At 51.7% G+C, this 21,719-nt stretch overlaps 1 long non-coding RNA gene across 1 annotated transcript; it reads right to left on the bottom strand.

The window, feature by feature from the left end:
• Window positions 1-1,324: 1,324 nt before the first annotated feature.
• On the bottom strand, window positions 1,325-20,187 carry LOC118708845. Its single transcript, XR_004984742.2, has 3 exons — window positions 20,138-20,187; window positions 13,748-13,750; window positions 1,325-1,440 (listed from the first exon to the last, which is right to left on the bottom strand). It is a non-coding gene; the product is annotated as an uncharacterized LOC118708845 (long non-coding RNA).
• Between the last annotated feature and the right edge of the window lie 1,532 nt (window positions 20,188-21,719).

The raw sequence follows: 21,719 nt of genomic DNA, 5'->3' as shown, positions 1-21,719 counted from the left end.
GGCGAACACATGGCGTCAGCCCAGCCAATGCGTCCACAGACACTGTCACCGACCAGCAACCAGCTGCCTGGCCTCCCGGCACACCAGATCAGAGGCCCACGCTCTCCCAGAGGCCTCCACTCGCTTCGTGGACCTGACCTGCTGCGCTGTCTCCTAGCAACAGCGCCTATCACCTGGCAACAGCACCCTAATTTCCTCCGGGAACTTCACCCTCACACCTCAGACTCAGCCTTGTCCTCGGACATATGTGTGAGCCAGGCCTGCTCTGCAGACCCTGAGGCCTCGGCCCCAGAGCTCAGAACAGGGATGCTCATGGGCTCAAACCTGGTCCAAAAAGACTTAATCTCAGAACATCAACCAGAACTGCCAGGAAAGGGAGTTTACTTCCCTTCTGGACCCAAGCTCATAGCATGGAAAGCCTGAAGCCACGGGGGAAAGTCCCGCCTCAGGGTGATACCAAGTCAGACATCAAGACCGTGGGAGAGGGCCCTCGAGTCCCTGTGCCGAGTGACACCATGATTCCGTCCTCTGTTCTTGAACTGAGATCTGCCTCTGCACCTCCCAGTACTGTGAGGCACTGCGATCGATTTTAAAAGCTGGCGTGAGTTGGGTTCTGTCACTTGTGACCACACAGCCTGGTTGGCCCCAGCATGGCCTTCCTCAGGGACCACAGGAGCAAGGTCGTGGAAGGTTGCAGGGCCCGCCTGGCCAGGGGCATCAGGCATGCTGCTGAGGCCAGCTCCCCGTACTCCCCACCCCAGGAACATGGAGCCCCGCTCACACAGGCCGCCCAGTGGACGGCGACATTGCAGGGTGGTTACAGGGAGGGGACTCTGCAGAGGGAGACCTTTCCCGTGGAGCTGAGAGCCACCAGTGGGCAGTCCCAGGCACGAGATGGAAAAGTGAGCCCAGCTGCCCACGCGCTCAGCACAGATCTGCACCGCCTGCTCCGCCACTGCCTGAACCCACTTTATTGTCCTGGAGGCCAGGCTCTGCCCTTCCCCCACCTTCCCTCTCCCCAATTCAACCTTCAGAGTCACTTTCTGCCTCCCCCTGGGCTCCAGGACCACAGGACTCTCCCTCCTATCTGCAACTGCAAGGTTTGGCCAGCTGTTGATTCTCCTTCTCCGGTGAAAAGCTCCCACTGGCCTTAGTCTAGTTCCTTAAAAGGGTCTGGACACAAACCTACAATGTTTTAATTCATTTTGCAGCCCTTGATTTCTTCATGTGAAGGCAGACGGGGATTTCTCTGGACATCAGGGCTCCTTGGAGACATGCTGAGCTGGTTTCTGATGGCTGAATAAGAATCTTGTTTTCCTATTATTATCAACTAGAGGCCTGGTACATGAAATTCGTGCACATGGGTGTGTGTCCCTCAGCCCAGCCTGCACCCTAGCCAATCTGGGACCCCTTGCGGGATTTCCGATTGCCAGTTTAGATCTGATCCAAATAGGATGGGGCCTAAACAGGCAGTGGGACATCCCTCTCACAATCCAGGACTACTGGCTTCCAACTGCTCGCCTGCCTACCTTCCTGATTGCACCTAACTGCTTCTGCCTGCCAGTCTGATCACCCCATAACCATTACCCTTCCAGCCTGACTTATGCCTTACTGCTCCCCTGCCAGCCTATTTACCCCTAAATGCCCTCCCCTGAAGGCCTGGTCACCCCTAACTGCCCTTTCCTGCAGACCTGGTCCCTCCCAATTGCCCTCCCCTGCTGGCCATCTTGTGGTGGCCGTCTTATGTCCAGATGGGGGCAGCCATCTTTGACCACATGGAAGCAGGCATCTTGTATGTTGGAGTGATGGTCAGTTTGCATGTTGTTCTTTTATTAGATAGGATTAAATAGGATAGATGCCTGGTGCATGAGTGGGGGCCAGCTGGTTTGCCCTGAGGAGTGCCCCAGATCAGGGTGAGGGTTCTCTTGGGGTGTGGGGCGACCTGGGCAAGGGGGCTGTGGTGGCTTGCAGGCTGGCCATGCCCCCCAGCAACCCAAGTGGAGGCCCTGGCATCTGGGATTTATTTATCTTCTACAATTGAAACTTTGTATCCTGGAGTGGAGGCCAAGACAGGCCAGGGCAGGCGGAAAACTTGGCTTCCTCCATTGTCGGGGAAACCCAAGCCTCCAGCTCTCTCTGTGGCCGCAGCCATCTTGGTTGGGTTAATTTGCATACTCGCTCTTTATTGGCTGGTGGGTGTGGCTTGTGGTTGTAGCAGAGGTACAATAATTTTGAATATCACTCTTTTATTATATAGTATGTCATAAAAATGCCAACATTCTCTCTGTTGGTGTAATATTGGGGGTTAAAATATTAATCAAGAAAAATCTGTATATGTTATTCATATATGTTATGACTATATATTGTGGGCACAGATGCTAAGAAAGTACACATATTTCAAATGTTAAAACCTTATTCTTTTCCAGAGAGCTTGCATTTCAGCCACCATACCAAAGGGGACATTTGGGCACCTTTCTTGGAAAGTGCCAAGATCAAAGAGTGCAGTTTAGAGCCCACTGTTAATAGCAGATGCCCCTCATGGGCACTTTGTCAAAATCTCCTAACATATACCCACTCACTCCTTGGCTCCAGCACTCTCCTGGCTTTCATGCCCAAGAGAAAGCATATTAGAGAAAAAAGACTTTAGTGTTTCCATTAATAAAACAAAACAACTCTGACAAATCCCATAAAGAATTGTTCCCTTTATCAGCTTTCAAGAAATCCTGGGAAATCTGTTAACTTTTAGGAGCTGTTATGTAGTGTTCCCACCACTATAGAAGGGACCAACTATATCATTTCTCTGTCCTTGGAAATTGCCTTTTAAGCAGAACATTTGTGGAACTATTTCTAGTGAGAAGACTTTTGCCAATTCAAGGTATTTCTTTATCTCCTGCCTACACCCCCCAGACAGCTCGTTCCCGGACGCATCCTGACTCCTCTGCCGCAGTCACCAATCCTCAGCCTGCCAGACTCCTCGCCAGGGCCTTTGCGCTGTGCAATGTCTGTCCATACTTGTCACCAGTTCCATCTTCCTAAGGCCTCACAGACTGTACGGGGCAGAAGGCCAGAACCCATATTGCCCAGACTCGGTGCCAGTGTGGCTCTTTTTTTCAGTCTTCCATTGGAAGCAGAAATAGCAGTGGGCTCATTGCCCCAGCAGCGGGTGACGGGGGCCTGGGGCCGGTGGCAAGCAGGAGGCTCTGCAGCAGTGGCTAGAGAGTCTCCTACAAGCCAGGGCTCAGGATGACGGCCAGCGGGGAGTATCAACAGCTCTGTGTCTTCTTCCCTGGCATCTGTTGAGTTCTGGCTGAGGTTGTGGTCTGAAGGCAATGCAAGGCTGTGGGGGAACTCTAGGGTGTCTACACTCCCTGTGAGTGGAACGCTGCTGGGAGGACATGGCAGAGGGCGCACAGAGGAGAGGAAGAAGTCTCAGCAGAATGGAGATTTGGAAAGTCAGCTTCTTCAGAATTCAAACAACAGCGCCCATTCCAATTCCCGGGCCCTCCTCTTTCTCAGTCAGTGTGCTAAATTTTATTTTAAAAACTGGGTAGGCTGTAATGTCAGCCTAAGTCATAATATCACCATCTACAGGATCAAACCATGCCGAGAGGAAGATCTGCACTGATTCATGAGCAGCACCAATGGTTGGCTACCTGGGCAGAGGCTAGAAGGCGATGTCAGGGAAATGGCCAGGAGCCTGAGGAAGAGGAGAGTAATGCACCTGTCAGGGTGAGCAGAGGGTGGAGCTGTCTGCACTCCAAGCAACTTTTCACCTCGGGCACTTACTGCACAGGCGGGCTCAGTAACAGAGCAGAGAGTTAGTCCGTTCTAGACAACCAGCCTCTGTCCCTAGCTGTCCCAGAGCATGCTCGGTGGGCTCCTGGGCAGTGTGGCCAGGACACAGACAGATGCTATGCCTCAGTCAATGGTGTGGAACCCTGCTGGCTGCTATCATCACAAATGCCCCATCTGCCACGTGCAGAGACGGGAGACATGACGTCCTTCCCTAGAGAAGCAGCGGACACCTGGTGGCAGTGGACTTACATTCTGATGGAGGACCAGCACTCTGTCTCCACTAGAATAAGCTCACTCTGGATTTGGACTTGCCTCATTTGTCCCTGATGTTTCTGTTGGACAGTCAACATCTCTGATCTACTGAGTGCCTTTGTTAGAGGCACAATATCCCTTCCATGTAACATTGCTTCTCACAAAAAAAAAAAAAAAAAAAAAGTTCATTTCATCAGAATTCGTGAGACTTGTGCCCTTGACCTTCATAGTTTTTGCCATATTCCCATCAAGCAGGAAGAGCTGACCTTCTGGAAAATCACTGGCCAGTTAGCAACTAAGTATGGCTCTGGCTTAGCAACACCACTGCAGAGTGGGAAGCAGTCACATAAAATGTAGCTCGTGCTGTGACCAGCATCCTGCAGGCGCTCCTGTTCCACAGCCAAATGCAGGTGGGAGACCCAACAGTGATTGCAGGGCAGTCACCCTGCTACTCTGTGACCAGTGTGGAAACCTGTCCTCACGTCTCACAGCCTTGGTGTCTCTGGTGTAGAGGTCTCTGAGCCCAGGGCAGAAATGCTTTCACTGGAAAAACACAACTACTATATTGAACTTTCACTAAGATGGTCACCTGCCCATTTTCAGCTCCTCCTTTCACTCAACCAACAAGCAGAAAAGAGGGTTACTGAAGCTCCTTGAATGATATCTCCTGATTATCACAAAGAAATACAGCTGCTGTTAAGCAATGGGGACAACCCCATTGATGTGGCTCAGTGGTTGAGTGTCTGCCCAGGAACTAGGAGGTTACTGTTCAATTCTCAGTCAGGGCACATGGCTAGGTTGCCAGCTCGATCCCCAGGAGGGGGCATGCGGGAGGCAGCCAATAGATAATTCTCTTTCACCATTGAATTTTGTCTCTCCCTTCCTCGCTCTAAAATTGATAAAATATATTTAAAAACAAACAAGCAAAGTGATTCCATGACAAATGGCAAAAGTTACTCAGGAACACCACCCCGGGTACAACTTCTACAAAAATGAAGATAAAATTCAAGTCATCCCGCAGCTAAAACCTGTGATCAGCCAATGTGCTGTATAAGGTAGAACCAGAGAGCAAAGGGAACTTGTAATGGGTAGCAAAAATAAATAGATTACAAATGCTTAGTATGGTCTTATAACCGATTACAGAAACAGGGTTACAACAGCTATGCAAACCCTTCCTTGTTATTCTCATGTTTGTATATATTAACCAATTATTCCCATCTGCTATTCCTTTACCATTTATTTATGTGATAACATGTAAGTAATGATTTGATCTTTAAGTGGTAAGATACTATCGGGGAATTATGGCTGATAGAGAAGGCCATGAGCATCCCTTAGAGTCAGGCATATGGCTGCTGTGACTTTATTTCCCCTATTTTGTGGCGAGAATAAGAATCATTGTGTTAAGAGAGATGGTTGCATTGATATTGGGTAGAAGTATGTTATGTCTATTACTGTTGCTCTTTGGGGGCTTAAACTTGAAAAGGGGCATGTTGAGGAATCCGGGGACACACAGCAGATCTGTGCTGGGTGCAGTCATGGCATTCACAATGACCTGCCCTGGCCTCCACCCTGAGGGCAAGGCTGATGTCTGAGAAGCACGTTTCCAAAACTCTCTTCCAATGTGGCTCCCATGACACTGCCAAGGAGGGTGCCTTCATGAGCCTGGGAATGCACACTAGAAATAAAGGGCGTAAGTGGTTTTGGATATTTGGCAGCATCAGGTTTGTCATCAATTTCCAGTGACCCTGAGCAGAGAATGTGACTTCCTTATCTCTGGCACTTAGCAAACACTTAGAAAATACTCTTTCAACTAGATGGATTCGTTAGTAAGTAAGTAGGTGAATATATAAAAGGATGGATGGATGGATGGATGGATGGATGGATGGAATGATGAGTAGAAGGATGGATGATGGATGGTGGATAATTGATGATGGGTGATCCATGGATGGGTGATGGATGGGTGGGCAGGTGGATAGGTAGGTGAATTAAAGGATGGATGAAAAGAAGTTAAGGAGATAACATATAGTATACATTAAAGGAATTTGATATCCAATGGAAATTTGGGGGGAGGGGTGGGGCATAGAAGGATCAATTGATAATTTTGGTTTGGTTTTAAAGAAAAATAAGAGAGTATCTAAAGTTAAAAGAACATTTAAAGTTGAAAGAGAAACCCTCAGAGAGAAACAAAATTTAATTTGCTATAGTTAACGGTAATCACTACTAACAAATTCCCTGAGGAAATGGGAAAACATAAAAGGGTGTCTTTAGAAAAGAAGACCCTGAGCCTTTTTCCAAGGAGAAGGAGGAGGATGGGGCTGGGTTAGCCTATTAACCCTGTGTCATCGCTGTTTGGATGCATTTCCGTGTTGATGGGAAGCCCAGAGAAGCAGTTTGGTCTCTATAGAAGAAGGAACTGTTTACCCACGGAAACCATTAACCATGGAAGTGTGCGCCTCTGTCTGCAGTAGCTTCCACACAGCAGATAGGTGGCAGGAAATGGAAATACTGCAGACAGGACTCTTGGCCTGTGAGGGAGCTGGACAACCATTCCAAGATCCTTTCAAGTCCAACTTCCCAGTTCCTTTGCTCGCTTCTGGGTGGTTTGGTGCTGGGCTGTCCTGCGCACGAGGCTCGCCTGCAGCCCTGTGGCAGCTACTTTTGGATGCGGGCCCGCCTGCCCTCCTCAGTCCCCACATCAGAGCCGTGGCCTCTCTGCCTGTGCGGGAAAAGGGTGTGAAGAGAGTCTGCTAAGGAAGGAGTCTAATGAATGACTCACCAGGCAGAGTAGCTCCTAGTAGCTTCAAGGGAGACAAGTGCACAAATCACAGTGAAACGGGGCATGAGCATGAGCCTCTGATCTTTCCTTTTTAAAGGTGATTTCCACCTGCAGCCCCAGCCCTATGGCCCCCCAGCCCTGCAGCTCCCAAGCCCTGCAGCCCCCCATCCCGCTGCAGCCCCCAGCCCTGACCCCTGAGGCTGGGGAAGTGGTGGCAGGATGCCCGCTGTCTCAGGCTGAGCGAGCTCTCCAGCAGAGCAGGGTTAAATGCCCACGGCTCCTCCTGCCTTGGTGCGAAGGGCCCTGGGCTCCCAGCCAGAGGCAGACGGTCACCCTGGCGTTCGCTTCAGTGTCCAGCCCACGTGCCCTGCTACCAGGCTGTGGATTCACACGAACGCTCCTCTTCCTCGAGCTTCCATCTTTGTCTACAAACTGGGCTCCGTGTTCCTGCAGAGTTCATGCAAACATTAAATGAGGCATATGTGCACGCTCTGAGGACAGCCTGTCACCACAGGTTCTCACCAAAGCATTGCCCACCCTCTAACCTTAACATCGCTGGAACTTAGAAATCCAAAGGTCTTGTATTTTTCCCTCATGTGGGCATTTCTTCATTCTTACGTGGCTTTTGCATCTATAAAGTGTTGTGGTTAATAACTACAGGTTCACACATCAGTTAAGCACATATTGATTGAGGACCAAAGATAGACCAGGCCGTGTGACTGGGGCTTTGACTCACAGAGACAAATGGACAAGTCCTGCCCTCTGCACTGACCCTCGCAGCAAAGGCAGACGCGTCGCTGTTGTCTAGAGTACCGCTTAAGGCTCTCCCATCGCTGGGCATGCAGCTGCTGTGTTGTCAGGGCGGCGACATCGGCCTGAGACAGGGCTGCGTTGAAGACGTCAGCTGTAGTCCCTGAAGTGGCCCGCAGCCTGGCAAGTGCTTTTAACCGAGCTGGCAGCTACGCAAAAGAGGCTCCCAGCGTGGCCTGTCCACAGCCGCAGAGCCAGGTCACACAGGGTGCTGGCAGTGCCTGAAAAGCGTCCTTTAACCTGCTGCCGAGTGGCTTGCTCATTTGTTTCATGTCTGCTAAGCATTCCTTGAGCACCTACTATGTGCCAGACACTAAGGCAGGTGCTGTGAAGACAAACATTAGATCGATGGTCCCTGTGCATGAGGCACCTGGAGGCCAATGCAGAGCCAGGCAGGAAGGAGGGTGCGGCCTCGGTGCCGCCAGGGAGCTGAGAGCACAGAGGGGGCTCCACGCAGACAAGGCCCCCGCAGGCCTCCTGGCGGCAGCGAGGTGAGCCTGTCTGGGGTGCAGACCCACATGAAAGGCCAAGGACCCTCAAGAGCATCACCTGATGCAGACCCCACCGGGGGCCAGGCGAGCGGGAGTGCGGGAGGCCCCTCAGGTGGCGATGGGAGACCCGCCATCACGGGCAGGAGGTGCGGGCGGGGGGAGAGGATCTTTCCTGGGGGATGGACAAGGACACTGACCCCACTGAGCTCGGGAAGGAAGCGGCCCTGATTTCGCAGCAGGAAATGCACACACAAAAGCTCGTGTGAACATTTGGGCCAAGACAAAAGTGGAGTAGAAAGATGACTGATGACATTGAGATTACATATAAAGCCTGCAGTATCATCCTATCTAATAAAAGAGTAATATGCAAATTGACTATCACTCCAACACTTAATATGCCTGCCCCATGTAGTCAAAGATAGCTGACCCCATGTGGACACAAGATGGCCACCACAAGATGGCCAGCAGGGGAGGGCAGTTGGGGCCAACCAGGCTGACAGAGGAAGAAAGTTGGGGGCGACCAGGCCTGCAGGGGAAGGCAGTTGGGGGAGACCCAGGCCTGCCGGGGAGAGCAGTTGGGAGGGGGAGGGGGACCAGACTTGCAGGGGAGGGCAGTTAGGGGCAAACAAGCTGGCAGGGGAGCAGTTAAGCATCAATCAGGCTGTCACTAGAGTGGTTAGGGGTGATCAGGCTGGCAGGCAAAAGCAGTTAGGGGCAATCAGGAAGGCAGGCAGGTGAGCAGTTGGGAACCAGCAGTCCTAGTTTGTGAGAGGGATGTCCGACTGCCCATTTAGGGTAAGATCGGGCCCATACAAGCAGTTGGACATCCCTCAAGGTGTCCCAGATTGGAGAGGATTGCAGGCTAGGCTGAGGGACACACACATACTCTCCCCACCACCACCACAACCACCAGCACCACCCCCTGCACAAATTTGTGCATGGGGCCTCTAGTTATATAGAAAATGGCTGTTAACTTTCACAACACTCACACACCATTATGCAATATCAAAACTTACACATAGCAGATCTCCATATCAACTCTTACATTGGCATTCGGAGAAAATCACCGCATTCCCTGGAGCTCGTTGTGAAATACAGAGGCTGCAGTCACAGCTGTCCCTCAAATGCTGTGACCATGCTCTGCCAGGAGTGAAGGCGAGTGTGCTGTGCACATGGCATGAGAACTCGCGGGGAGCCATGCTGCACAGGCTGCCTCTAACAGGCGGAGACAGAATGCGCTGCGCCCAGCCGGTGTGGGGACCGCGTGGCTAGGGAGCTGGTAGCACTTCTGCTAGCTGAGCAGGGAGTGAAACGGGCCCAAGGCCAAGGGCAGGGCCCCAGTCAGGTCACAGGCACCTGACAAGCTCATTCGGACCTCAGCGTGGCTCTGCACCTCTTCCTGCCTGAAGGCACAGGTCAGAGCCCAGGGGCCCTCCTCTCACGTTCGCCTCTCAGGCAGCCCTCTGAGTGGCCCCCAGGCTGGCTGTGTGCCACGAAAGGTGCATCTGGGCACCTGTCTGGGGCCGCCACTGCCCTGACCACAGGCAGCCAAAGGAAGGCACTGAGCCTGACACTCTGGCCCTTAGATAATTGATTCTAACGATGCTCACCCACCTGTTTCTCCAGCTCCTCCTCTGAATGCAGAGACAGAAATGCTCCCCACCCCTCTCAGTACAGCCACAGCTCAAATAGAGAAGGTGTCCCCAAGATTAAAATCATAACCCAACAGGCTACTAAATCGGAGGTTCCAAAGGAGATACATCAACACATAATTATATCAGTTTCCAAAATCAAGACATCAGACAGGCCTCATGCAGCATTTCAGCCTGGCTCAGAAGCAGAGGCTGCAGATGGAGAAATAGAAGAAGCAAGGTAACTATTAGCAAATGTGCCTTTAGAAAAAGATCCCGTTGGAACTGTCGCCGGGAGCTGGGAGTGTCCACACGGGACGGGAGACCACAGAGGGTCCACACAGAACCTGGCCCGGACGGAGGGGCCGACTAGTCCAGTCCCACTTCTGGAGGCCGGCCGATCTTTAAGCACACCCAGGGTGCACGCACATGGCAGCAGGAAGCACAGAAGAGCCGCGCGGGCCACAGTGAGGCAGCTGAGAGCCAAGCCTTGCTTCTCAGTGGCTTCTGAGATTGTCTCAGCCACTGGGCCTGGGAGCCTGGGGAGCCTTGGGCTCTGGCGGACTCACTGGCAGGCAGCTCCCCCTAGTGGCTGAAGTCAGGGTCTCCAGCAGCATGCAAACCACAGCGGCGCTCACTGCTCACAGAGGGGCTGTACTGTGAGCTTACCTCAGGCCTACACTCAGGCCTCCATGACTTGAGCCTCACAGGGGTTTCCAGAACTTTCCCGGGGCTAAGAAAGCAATGTGTCATTTCTTGAGACCTTAAACCCTTAAGAGTCAACTACTAGTTTGTGTCGGTGCCTAAAAGAAAAGTCACCAGGTTTCATTGTAACTGTTCTGTCACAGGCCCCTGGGTCCTGACGCTTCCTCAAGCCAGCAGCACCAGCCTCCGTGCACGTCCTCGCCCTCTGGGCCTCCTGACTCCATGCTCTGGGCGGCCCGCAGCTCGGGACAACTGAACGAGCTCCAGGGCCCTATGCACGCTCAGGTCTGAGGCCAATCTCAGAGACCTCCCACCAGTCATTTAACTGGCCAGCCAAATACGGCAGGCAAAGCCAAGACGGACTTCAGGGTGAAGGCTGCCGTAGGAGGAGCCAACCACACCCAGCACGGGGAGAAGTAGTTTCCTCATGCAGGACCAGAATGGATGCCGCTGACACCACCTGCTCCCACCCAGCAAGTCCCCTGGGAATATCCCTGACGGTGCTTTCCCATGACTTCGATCGTCCTGTCCCTTATCTCTAACAAATCGCCATTTCAGAAGAGGAAGTACCAGCAAAAAGCCTTGCAGGGAAAGTAAGTCATTGTCCCAGGGTATGCTCTTCACCTGCTCCTCTGGCCTATTGCCTCATCCTAAGGGCACACCATACTCACACACATACACACATACGCGCACACACACACACTCACACACACACATACACACACTCACACATACACACACACACACACTCTCTCACACACACACACACACTCTCACACACACATACACACACACACCACACTCATGCATACACACACACTCACTGGCAGTCACACTGGTGCACACACAGTTATGAAACCACACTCATCCACACTGGTGCACACACATGCACGTGCACACATATAGGCACACACTCGTGCACACATACTCACCCCCACACACACACACTCCTGCACACACACTGGCGCACACACCCACACTTCCATGCATTTCTGGGACAGCCCTCGCCCCTCTCAGGGCCAGCTTCCTGGGCAGCCCTGCCGGCTTCCGGGGTCTCTCTTTTCGGACCTGGACACAGGGCGGCGCCCTCCCTGGCATCACGGCTGGAACTGGCTTGACGATGTTGCTGCCTTCTCCCTTCTCCTGGGGTTGGCATCCCCACCACGCCAAGGTCAGCCTGAAAGTCTCCCAGCTCCTGGCCCTCTGCTGTTTCAAAAGCACAACCAGAACACTGCACACGAGAAGAGAACAAGCTACACAGACCACCAGGAGCGAGGAGAACCTGGGCTTCTGCGCCTGGGTCAGAGAGGGGCTTCGGGCCGTCTTCTGGCCTCCCTTAAGGAGAACTGGCGGCCTCTCCTGGCTCACCCGCTCAGGGGAAGACAGCCCTGCGCTCCCTGCCCGGCGCCCGCAGGTGCCCGAATGCAGCAGCCGCGTCACAGCTGGCGCTGGCGACCGCGTGGCGAGGGAGCTGGTGGTGCTTCTGCTCTCTGAGCGGACAGTGAAACAGGCCAGAGGCCACGGGCAGGGCCCCGGTCAGGTCACAGGCACCTGACAAGCTCATTCGGACCTCAGCGTGGCTCTGCACCTCTTCCTGCCTGAAGGCACAGGTCAGAGCCCAGGGGCCCTCCTCTCACGTTCGCCTCTCAGGCAGCCCTCTGAGTGGCCCCCAGGCTGGCTGTGTGCCACCAAAGGCGCATCTGGGCACCTGTCTGGGGCCGCCACTGCCCTGACCACAGGGAGCCAAAGGCACTGAGCCTGACACTCTGGCCCTTAGATAATTGATTCTAACGATGCTCACTCACCTGTTTCTCCAGCTCCTCCTCTGAATACAGAAAAAGAAATGCTCCCCACCCCCTCTCAGTACAGCCGCAGCTCAAATAGAGGTGTTTTCAAGATTGAAATCATAACCCAACAGGCTACTAAATCGGAGGTTCCAAAGGAGATACATCAACACATAATTATATCAGTTTCCAAAATCAAGACATCAGACAGGCCTCATGCAGCATTTCAGCCTGGCTCAGAAGCAGAGGCTGCAGAAGGAGAAACAGAAGGAGCAAGGGTAACTATTACCAAATGTGCATTTAGAAGAAAGATCTCTTTAGAGCTGGTCACAGGGAGCTGGGAGTGTCCTCCCCCACACACAGGAGGGGAGGACCGAGGTGCCCCCACCGCCCCGGGCTGCGAGGCTCCGGGTCCTCTCTCTGCCCCGGGGAGGGTGGGGGGGAGCGCTGACTGTGGCAGAGCCCAGTCCTGTGCCTGGGAAGCAAGTGCGCATTAAAGAACAAGCCAAAGCCAGGAACCCCATGGCTGGCGAAGTTCGTGCCTGCGCCACCCGGTCGTGGCTCTGCTGGCGATAAGGCCCGGACCACCTGCTCCCCAGGCTCTTCCTGACGGGAGGGGACAAGCATGTGCTCCACCCCAGAGCCCAGCAGCCAGGCCTGCCGTGTGCGCTGCTCTCCTCTGAAGGAACAGCGAGCGGAACAGTACTGCGTTTATGGTTACACCATTGTCACCGCTCACTTACCCTGCCGGTTACAACTTGCTATGCCAGAGCCCTGGCCTCGCCCTCTCCTCTGACCCTTCCCTGGGCCAGTCAGACCACCAGACCCGGGTGCTGCGTCCAGTACCTCCCCAGGCCCAGCCCTCCGCCCCTGCACGGCCCCTGCCCAGCCAGCCCACCGCTCTCACCGCCCAGGAGCCAGGCGCCTCCCACTGGACCTCCCGGACCTTAGCTTTCCTGTCAACCCACTTTCCACTGCAGCCAGGTCATGGTCTGAGCTGCAGAGCCCGTCCACCTGATGCTGAAGGCACGGATTGAGGTGCCTTCCACGGACCCCTAGAGACTCCGGTGTGAGTCCAAACGTTCCTAAGAGCGTTGGGATCTGGGCTCGACTTCGCCCTGCAGCCGCATCTTTCCCCTCCACCCTCCAGCCTCCCGCTGACCCAACGCCCGTCCACTCCGTGGACCACGAGCTGTTGGCTCCTCCTGGTCTTGGCTCTGCTCTGCTCAGAAGCCATGCGCTGGGCTCTTCGTCCCTGTGCCCAGCCCACCCACCAACAGCCGGGACCCTGTGTTTTTTATCTCATAGCCTCATTTCCCCCGTGCCATCGGTGCACACGCCGGAACTGTCCTGGCACAGCCGGAAGAGCCCGGTCAGAGTGAGCCCACAGGGGGCAGGTAGGGTGCTCACCATGTCCAGCCTCTGACCCTCAGGAAGCCGCCCTGGACACCCTCTCCTGGCTCAGCCGGCCGCCAGGCAACTCCGTGCGCGCCTTGTGGGCACCCGCTGCCACACTCACCCCAGGGCCACGAGCGCCGAAAAGGCGAGGCTGAGTCCCATTCAGAGCTCTGTTTTCAGTGCCAGCCATCGAAGCGTTCAAGCCCACATCTGTAATAGGACACATTAGTCTGTCCCCCAGGGAGCTGGTACGTCAAAATGAGAAAATTAGTAAAAAGCACTTAGCATGGAGTAACAGAAAGCGGTGTTGAAGTAAAGCAAGCGAATTCATTAAGGAAGCAAAGCAAGCCTATTTATGGAAAACTAGAGGCCTGTTGCATGAAAATTTATGCAGTGGAGGGAGTTCCCTCAACCCAGCCGGCCCCCTCTCACAGTCCAGGAGCCCTCAGAGGTGGGAGGGGATCCAGCAATCAGGGAAGGAGATGCCCCATCACACCTCTGCTGCTGCCACTGCTGGCAGCGCAAGCCTTGGCCGGCCCTGGTTACCTGAGTGTTGGGCAGCCCTGAGCATCTGGGCAGCCACCATCCAAGACTTGCCTGCACCTTGGGCTGGCCCTGGGTGGCTGAGGGAACTGGGGGACTCTGGAGACAGGTGCATGAAGTGGGGATGGGCCCAGCTGTGCTGCACACCTGCCGCCCAACAGAGCTGAGGGGACTGGGCGCCACTATCTAATGGCTGTGGGTGCCGCCATCTTTGTGGGTGCCGTCACACTTTGAGGGTGTGACAGTCAATTAGCATATCCCCTCTTTATTAGATAGGATTCACTTGGGGCAGAGGATAAAATGTCGCTGAAAGGCAGACCTGTCCTACATCTCATCCCAGGGCCAGGATGGAAATTCAACTAAACTGGAGAACATGCACCTGGAATTGCCTTCTGTGGTCCAGCGCGGAGGAGGAGACGTATATAGAGGAAGGACAGAGGCACTGGGAGACCGGTGGGAAGATGAGATTGCAGAGAGGGGACACCAGAGCACACACACCTGCCCACAGTGCTTCAGGGCCTGGAGCTGTGCGGCCGGCAGCAGCGGTGCCACAGTGGCTGCGGCAGGGAAAGGTAGCGGGACTGCTGGTGGCAGCAGAGTCTAGACCCTGCAGACCAGAGCCAGTGGGGGAGAGGACCACAGATTTTATTCCTTTTCCTAAAAAAAAAAAAAAAAAAAAAAAAAAAAAAAAAAAAAAAAAAATCTCTAAACCCAGAGCACAGGAATTTTCATTTGTAACTACACACCAAGGCCTTGGCACAGGGAAGGAGGTGCCTGAGGACAGGTGGGGAAGGGAAGCAAGACAGGGAGACCTTGAAAAGCTCAAGGTCTTGCACAGGTCACTCAGACACTTCCACACCAAAAGGGTCATTCTCCCCGGGAGGAGCTGCCTGCCCCAAGCACCCAGAGGGCAGGTAAAGGAAAAGCCCGCCCAGGTGAGGCAGCCTGCCATCGCTGTAGTGGGAGCTTTACTGAGGAAACACAGGCAGAGGCCAAGCTTATGGGTCTGAATAGTCTCCAGGAGCCTCGGTGACTGGCCTAGAGGAGGGGCCGCCCACCCCACTATTCTAGGAACCAGACTGGTAAAAACTCCAGGGCCCCAGCTGGCCCTACTGGTCTCCATGCAAGGACTCCTGTCCAGCCAAAGGCAGAGAAATACTTTGTACCACTCATGGAGTAGCTCTGGGACAGGAAAAAACACCCATCAAATACCCTGAAAGCAAAATAGCACCAACCCCACCTAAAGTTCTGTCAGAAACAGACCCTTGAGTGATTAAGATTGACAACCGGTGGACAGGTAAGGAGGGCAGATGGGCCCCTCCTGCTTGCAGCCATGGCCCGTGGAGAAAGACACAAGTAGTGGACCTTGGATCACTTAGAACACATGCTAAAAGCCAAAGATAGTGCCTGGCCGTGGCCTGCACCTACGCCCTAACAGGAAGCCCAGAATCCACAGCAGAACAGAAGAGTGAGACCCTGAACCAGCTCCCTTGGGGCATTAAAACTCGGCTGAAGCAAATGACACTTCACTTCATATTTTATGTTTAATTTTATTTTTTATTTCTCTAATATTTTGCACCTCCCACCCCCCTCTTCGCTTTTTATCTTCCCATTATTCTTATCCTTTCTCCTTATTATGTTTTCTCTTTTCTTTCTATTTTCCTCTTTTTTTAAATTGATCTTCCTTATCTATAACTTCACTGATTTGTTATTAGTCTAGTCTCTGCTGTTTTGTTCATATATATATAATTTCCTTTTCCCTGCTCCTACTCTCTTTCTCTCTCTCTCTCTCTCTCTCTCTCTCTCTCTCTCTCTCTCTCTCTCTCTCTCTCTCACTACTCAACTTTTTAATTTGTTTTCTCTCTTATCTTTCTATTTTCTTCTACTACTTTCTTAATTTGTTTCTCTTTTGCTCATCCAGTATGGCTAGAGAGTGATCCAGTTCTAGAAGCAACTGGGGATTGAGAAAATGAAAGAAAGACACAGAGATAGAAGGAAAAAGCTGGGGCCGGATGGAACCACTGTCCTCTTCTAATGGAGAGACAGTGACCCAGAGTCAATTCAGCATGTTTATTTTATACCCCAAATACCAGGAAGTTTTACCAAAAGTCAAGACAAAGGAGATTATGCTCTGATATTAAAATTATTGCAAACAATGCCAATGCAAAAACTACAGACATGCTATTATTTTAAAACTTGAATATCAAGAACAAAACTCTGGTTATTAAAATAATAACAAACAATGCCAATGCAATAAAGCAATAAAAGAGAAATCAAGCTACAGACATGTTAACATTTTTACTTACAAAATGAAAGTTTCTTTTGCTGCTGGTGTATATTTACTCAGAGTCCTTGGACTTGGCTGTGCAAACCTTCGCAGAAGACTGGCAGCTAACCAATGCTAACATAGCCAGAAACATGGCAGAGGGAGCAGCTTCCACTTCTTGCTTTTCCACAACTGCTGTCCCTTGCTTAGCCTTCGGTTTTCTTCTTCTTCCACTTTGCTATCACTGGGGGAACTCTCAGTCCTTTTGAGTGAAGGGACAAGGAGCTTCTCTGGGTCCATTGTGGTGATGCACGTAACTCTCTGGGACCCAAATTGGCCACAATGCTTCTTCTGGAAAGACACAAAACACAAACTCTTCCCCACATCATTACTGAATCGATAAAACTCTTGTCAGGTTTGTGCATCCTTCCACCTGGCTGACTCAGTGGAGGCTATTATACAGGAGGCCTGTGCCTCTGCATCACAATTCAAAAAATTTAAAGTATAAAGAGCATGACTAAGTTTGTTTTGAGGTGACAGATAACATCTATCTCCCCCCTTTTTTGTTTTATGCAGCAAGGAAAGACACTGAGCCAAATCCTGCCCAAACTTGAGACCCCAGCATGGGCCCTGCCCAAGGTGTGGAGGGAAGGCCATTGGAAATCAGACTGCAGTCAGGCCCCTCCAGGTCAGACCTCAGCTAGTCCAGCATGGCCACCCTCTGGATCCGGTTTGGAGTTCTCAGACCTCCTGGGACTGATCACTGAAGAAGTTGCCAGGCCCTGACAGGGCCCCACAGACTCACATCACCAGGACAGAGCCTCAGGTAATGATTATGGTGGCAGGTAAACTGATCTACCTTTTAATTGACCCTGGGGCCATTTATTCTGCCCTCTCCGGATTCACTGGGACCCTTGTCCCCTCCTCAGCCTCTATTATGGGGATTGATGGGTTAGTCTCACAGTGTCACCTCTACACTGCATCTCACTAAATTCCCCAATTCACTCTTTTCTCATTCTACCTCAGTGCCTGGCCAGGGCTATTGTGCATCCCCTCATAAAACCCAGTTGTCCCAAACTACAGTCACCTACCTCAGTGTCACTCTCTCTCCCCACAGGGCAGAGCCATTCCTTGGACTGCAAATGCCTTATCTAAAGAAAGTAAAAGTCTTTAATGCAGCAATTTAAGGTTTAAAAGTAAAAACAGAAAGGATTAAGGTTCAGTAAAATATAAGTTAAGCCAGCGAGCAGCACATATAACTTTAGGAAATTTAAAGTGCTAAATTTGGCTCATCTGAGTGCAGTGCCTTACTTCTTATCCAACCATCCAGGTCTCTGGCCTCAGCTGCTCCTTTCCTTCCCTTTCTCTTTTCCCTTGGATAGCAGCCCATCCTAACGTTCCCTTCCAGTTTCACTGCAATACAATCTCAAACACTCATCTTCACCCTTATTGGTAGCGCCATGCCACTATCCTCTCAGCTTTGAGCATGGAACTAGGAATGAGAATCTCATACCCTTTAGTCCACCTGTTCTCTCTACAAACTTTCAGCTTGTCTCCATGATCAGGGATTTTTCTTCCTCTGTGGAGAGAACACCTACATCTGTCTCCCCATCAGCTGCACAGGAGCCTGTACTCGCATCCATGTAGATGCAGCCCCAATGATCAGTCTTTACCTGTCCCCTAACCCACCATATCTGACACAAAAGGGCAGCCCAGATCATCCCTCTCCTCATCACCCTGGGCATCACAGCAGGGGTTGGAACTGCCACAGGGAGCTTACCCACTGCTCTGTCTACTCTGAACCCCTGTCTCAGGACCTACAAGAAACACGTGGATGCCCAGCAAGGGGGAAATCTGGGAAAACAAGAGCCTCATCCCAGGGTCACCTCTCCTCCCCTTTCATATCAATAGTCAGGCAACCCCTGATCTTTTCCTCCTAAAGATAACATCTAGGCTTCAGTTTTATTTCAGGCCCAGATAAGCAGTAAAACCAGACAAGTGATGCTGTGGCAGCCTCGGGACCAGCTTTTACATCCCCAGTCAACAGGATCGCTCTCGAAACTTCACCAACCAGTCTCTTGGGGAAATCATGCTGCTACACCCCTTGTCCAGCCCACTACTGTCAAAGTCCATTCCCCTGTGATCTTGACATCCCACCTCAGCAGGAAGTAATTACAGAAGATTTGACCTTCATTCCTATTTTATAAAACAAAAAGGCTGGAATGTTAGGTTGGAGCAATTACATTGATATCCTTTCCCTGGGAACTGGCTTTTCAGGTCATTTCACTATGGACATTATCTTTATGGACCACATTTCACTTGTGGTGATCATATTCCGTATGCATAAAAAAGTCTCTGCCCAGAAAAAATCCCACCAAAAGTCCTTTAAAAGCCTCTGACTCCCATCACTGAGTTCTAGAGCCATCCAGGTTCAGCCACCTGGTGTGCAGGTAAGCGAATAAATTCATAATCCCTCACCACACTGGCCTCGTGCTTTCCTCCTTCAATGACATAACAGCTGGCACCCCGAGTATCCCACAGCACTGGCCCTGGCACAGGCCTGCCATCAGGGCCCTGGGTCTGCAGACCCTGCCCTCCAGCACAGTGGATTGGGGCGGGGGGGGGGGGGGGGAAATAGAATAGTGGGGACTAGCTATAGTTACAAGGAGCATTAATCATGTTCTGATTGGAGAAAGCACATTCTACCTGGCTGAGAGTTGTACATCCCAGAAATGTGGCCCATTCTCCTTGTCTGAGAGCTGCCTACCATCATGGGAAGATTAACAACCTAGGTGCTGAATCAGCCTGGTCCCAGAGGCACCTGTCCTTCGAGGCCTCAGCCCGCATTGCCTGTAACCATTATCCCTTGCCTACTTCCCCATGCCTGTAACTCCTACTTCCAGTGCCTGTAACTCCTACTTCCCATGCCTGTAATTCCTATTTCCCCATACCTGTATGTCTGTAATTCCTACTTTCTCTTGGAATCGTTGTCCTTCTGCCCAATAAGCAGCTAGTTTATGGCGAGAGGTAGGGCAGATTTTTGTGGATGAGCTACTGCTCTCCCATGCTGCTGGCAGTATTGGAATAAATGCTGATGTATGATTCAACCCTGCCTCTGCTTAATTGGCTCAAGTAGTGACAGGCAGCCCAGACCCATTTGTTATCTGGTTTCAATTGTTATACTTAATCTTCATTTATATATGAACCAGAGGCCCAGTGCACCAGTAGGGTCCCTGAGCCTGACCTGCACCCTCTCACTATCCAACATCTCTCAGGGGATGTCAGACTGCTGGTTTCGGCCTGATCCCTGCAAGCCAGATGGAGGGCCTCTAGTATGCATATAAGATCTTTGGTTAATCTCTTCCTGACCTCCCCCTCTTCCTTCCCTCTGACATTTATCAGTCTGTTTCATGTTTCCCTGCCTGTGCATTGAGTGTCTGTCCCCTGGTGGTCAGTGCACATCATAGCTACTGGTCGAATGGTCAAATAGGTGAACAGTCAAAAGGTCGCTTGGGCTTTTACAATATATACTAGAGGCCTGGTGCACAAAATTTGTGCATGGAGGGAGGGGAAGAATGCCCCTTAGTCCAGTCTGCACCCTCTCCAATCTGGGACCCTTCGAGGGATGTCTGACTGCCTGTTTAGGCCCGATCCAGGTAGGTTAGGGCCTAACCAGGCAGTTGGACATCCCTCTTACAATCCAGGACTGCTGGCTCCCAACTGCTCACCTGCCTGCCTTCCTGATTACCCCTAACCACTTCTGCCTGCCAACCTGATCACCCCCTAACTGCTCCCTTGCCAGCCTGTTTGCCCCCAACTTCCCTCCTCTGCTGGCCTGGCCACCATTAACTGCCCTCCCCTGTTATCCATATTTTGGTGGCCATCTTGTGTCCACATGGGGACAGCCATCTTTGACCACATGGGGTCAGCCATCTTGTGTGTTGGAGTGATGGTCAATCTATATATTACTCTTTTATTAGATAGGATAGAGGCCTGGTGCATGGGTGAGGGCCAGCTGGTTTACCCTGAAGGGCTTCCCAGATCAGGGTGGGGGTTCCCTTGAGGTGTGGGGCAGCCTGGGCTAGGGGCCTGTGGTGGTTTGTAGGTTGGCCACACCCCTGGCAACCCAAGTGGAGGCCCTGGCATCTGGGATTTACTTATCTCCTACAATTGAAACTTTGAAGCCTGGAGTGGAGACAAACCTTCTGCTTGCTCTGTGGCAGCCGCCATTTCTGTTGGGATTTATTTATCTTCTATAATCGAAATTTTGTAGCCTTAAGCAGAAGCCTGGGCAGGCCAGAGTGTGTGGAAAGCTTGGCTTCCTCCATCGCCTGGGAAACCCAAGCCTCCCTCCTGCTTTCTCCGTGGCCGCAGCCATTTTGGGTTAATTTGCATACTTGCTCCTGATTGGCTTGTAGGCATGTCTTATGGGCGTGGCTTGTGGTATAGTGAAGTGGTGGCTAATTTGCATATTACTCTTCTATTAGATAGGATAGATTGCAGACACCAGGCACCTTTATGCCTTCTCTTGAGAGAACTTGTGTTCTCTGGAAGCTATTGATTTGCCATTCAGGGTCTGTCTGCTACACTTGCCTCTGCCAAGCAATAGCCTCTGTGCATCACCGTCAGTCCTTCAAGTCTTCCAATCCTTAGAACCATGCCCTCTCACTGCAAGAACAAATGTGTGTATGACCTTCCCTTTTTCCCATTATAAAAGTAAACATGCTCATCACAAGGCATTCCGAAAATACAAAGAGTAGGCACTCACCCACCATTCTCAGTATTTACATTTTGGTACTTTCTTTCCAGCATGTTTTCTACATATAATTTTTGCTAAGTTTTAATCATAAAGCATGAATATTTTATACCCCCTTTTAATGCCACTTAAGAATATTAGCATTTTCTCATAATAATACCTTCAAATTATTGCTGAACATAATTGCTTTCTCATGTATAAGGTAAAACTGGGAGTAAGCAACAGGAGCAAAGTACTAAGTACTAAGTACAAACAGGTTTTCATGACAGCCAAGCTGACCTAGAAAATCCCAAAAATTCCATGAAAGTGTGTCCCTTTCTCTGCCTCGGAAGAGTTCTGGTACTGGTCAGACCTGCACTGAGATGACCTCCCTCCCCTGGAGGTCGCCTGGTGCCCTCTTTCCCCTTCTCACAGGTCCAAGCCCAGGGACCAGGCCTTTAGGCAGACATGTCCGTCTGATCTGTCTTTGACTTGCTTGGATTCCTTCAGCTACAAAGACCCACACAGGAACA

Source organism: Pipistrellus kuhlii, unplaced genomic scaffold (genome assembly GCF_014108245.1).
Source record: "Pipistrellus kuhlii isolate mPipKuh1 unplaced genomic scaffold, mPipKuh1.p scaffold_m20_p_66, whole genome shotgun sequence".
Lineage (NCBI taxonomy): Eukaryota > Metazoa > Chordata > Mammalia > Chiroptera > Vespertilionidae > Pipistrellus > Pipistrellus kuhlii.
Note: the sequence above shows the minus strand (reverse complement) of the source record. Positions and strands in the feature narration are given on the sequence as shown.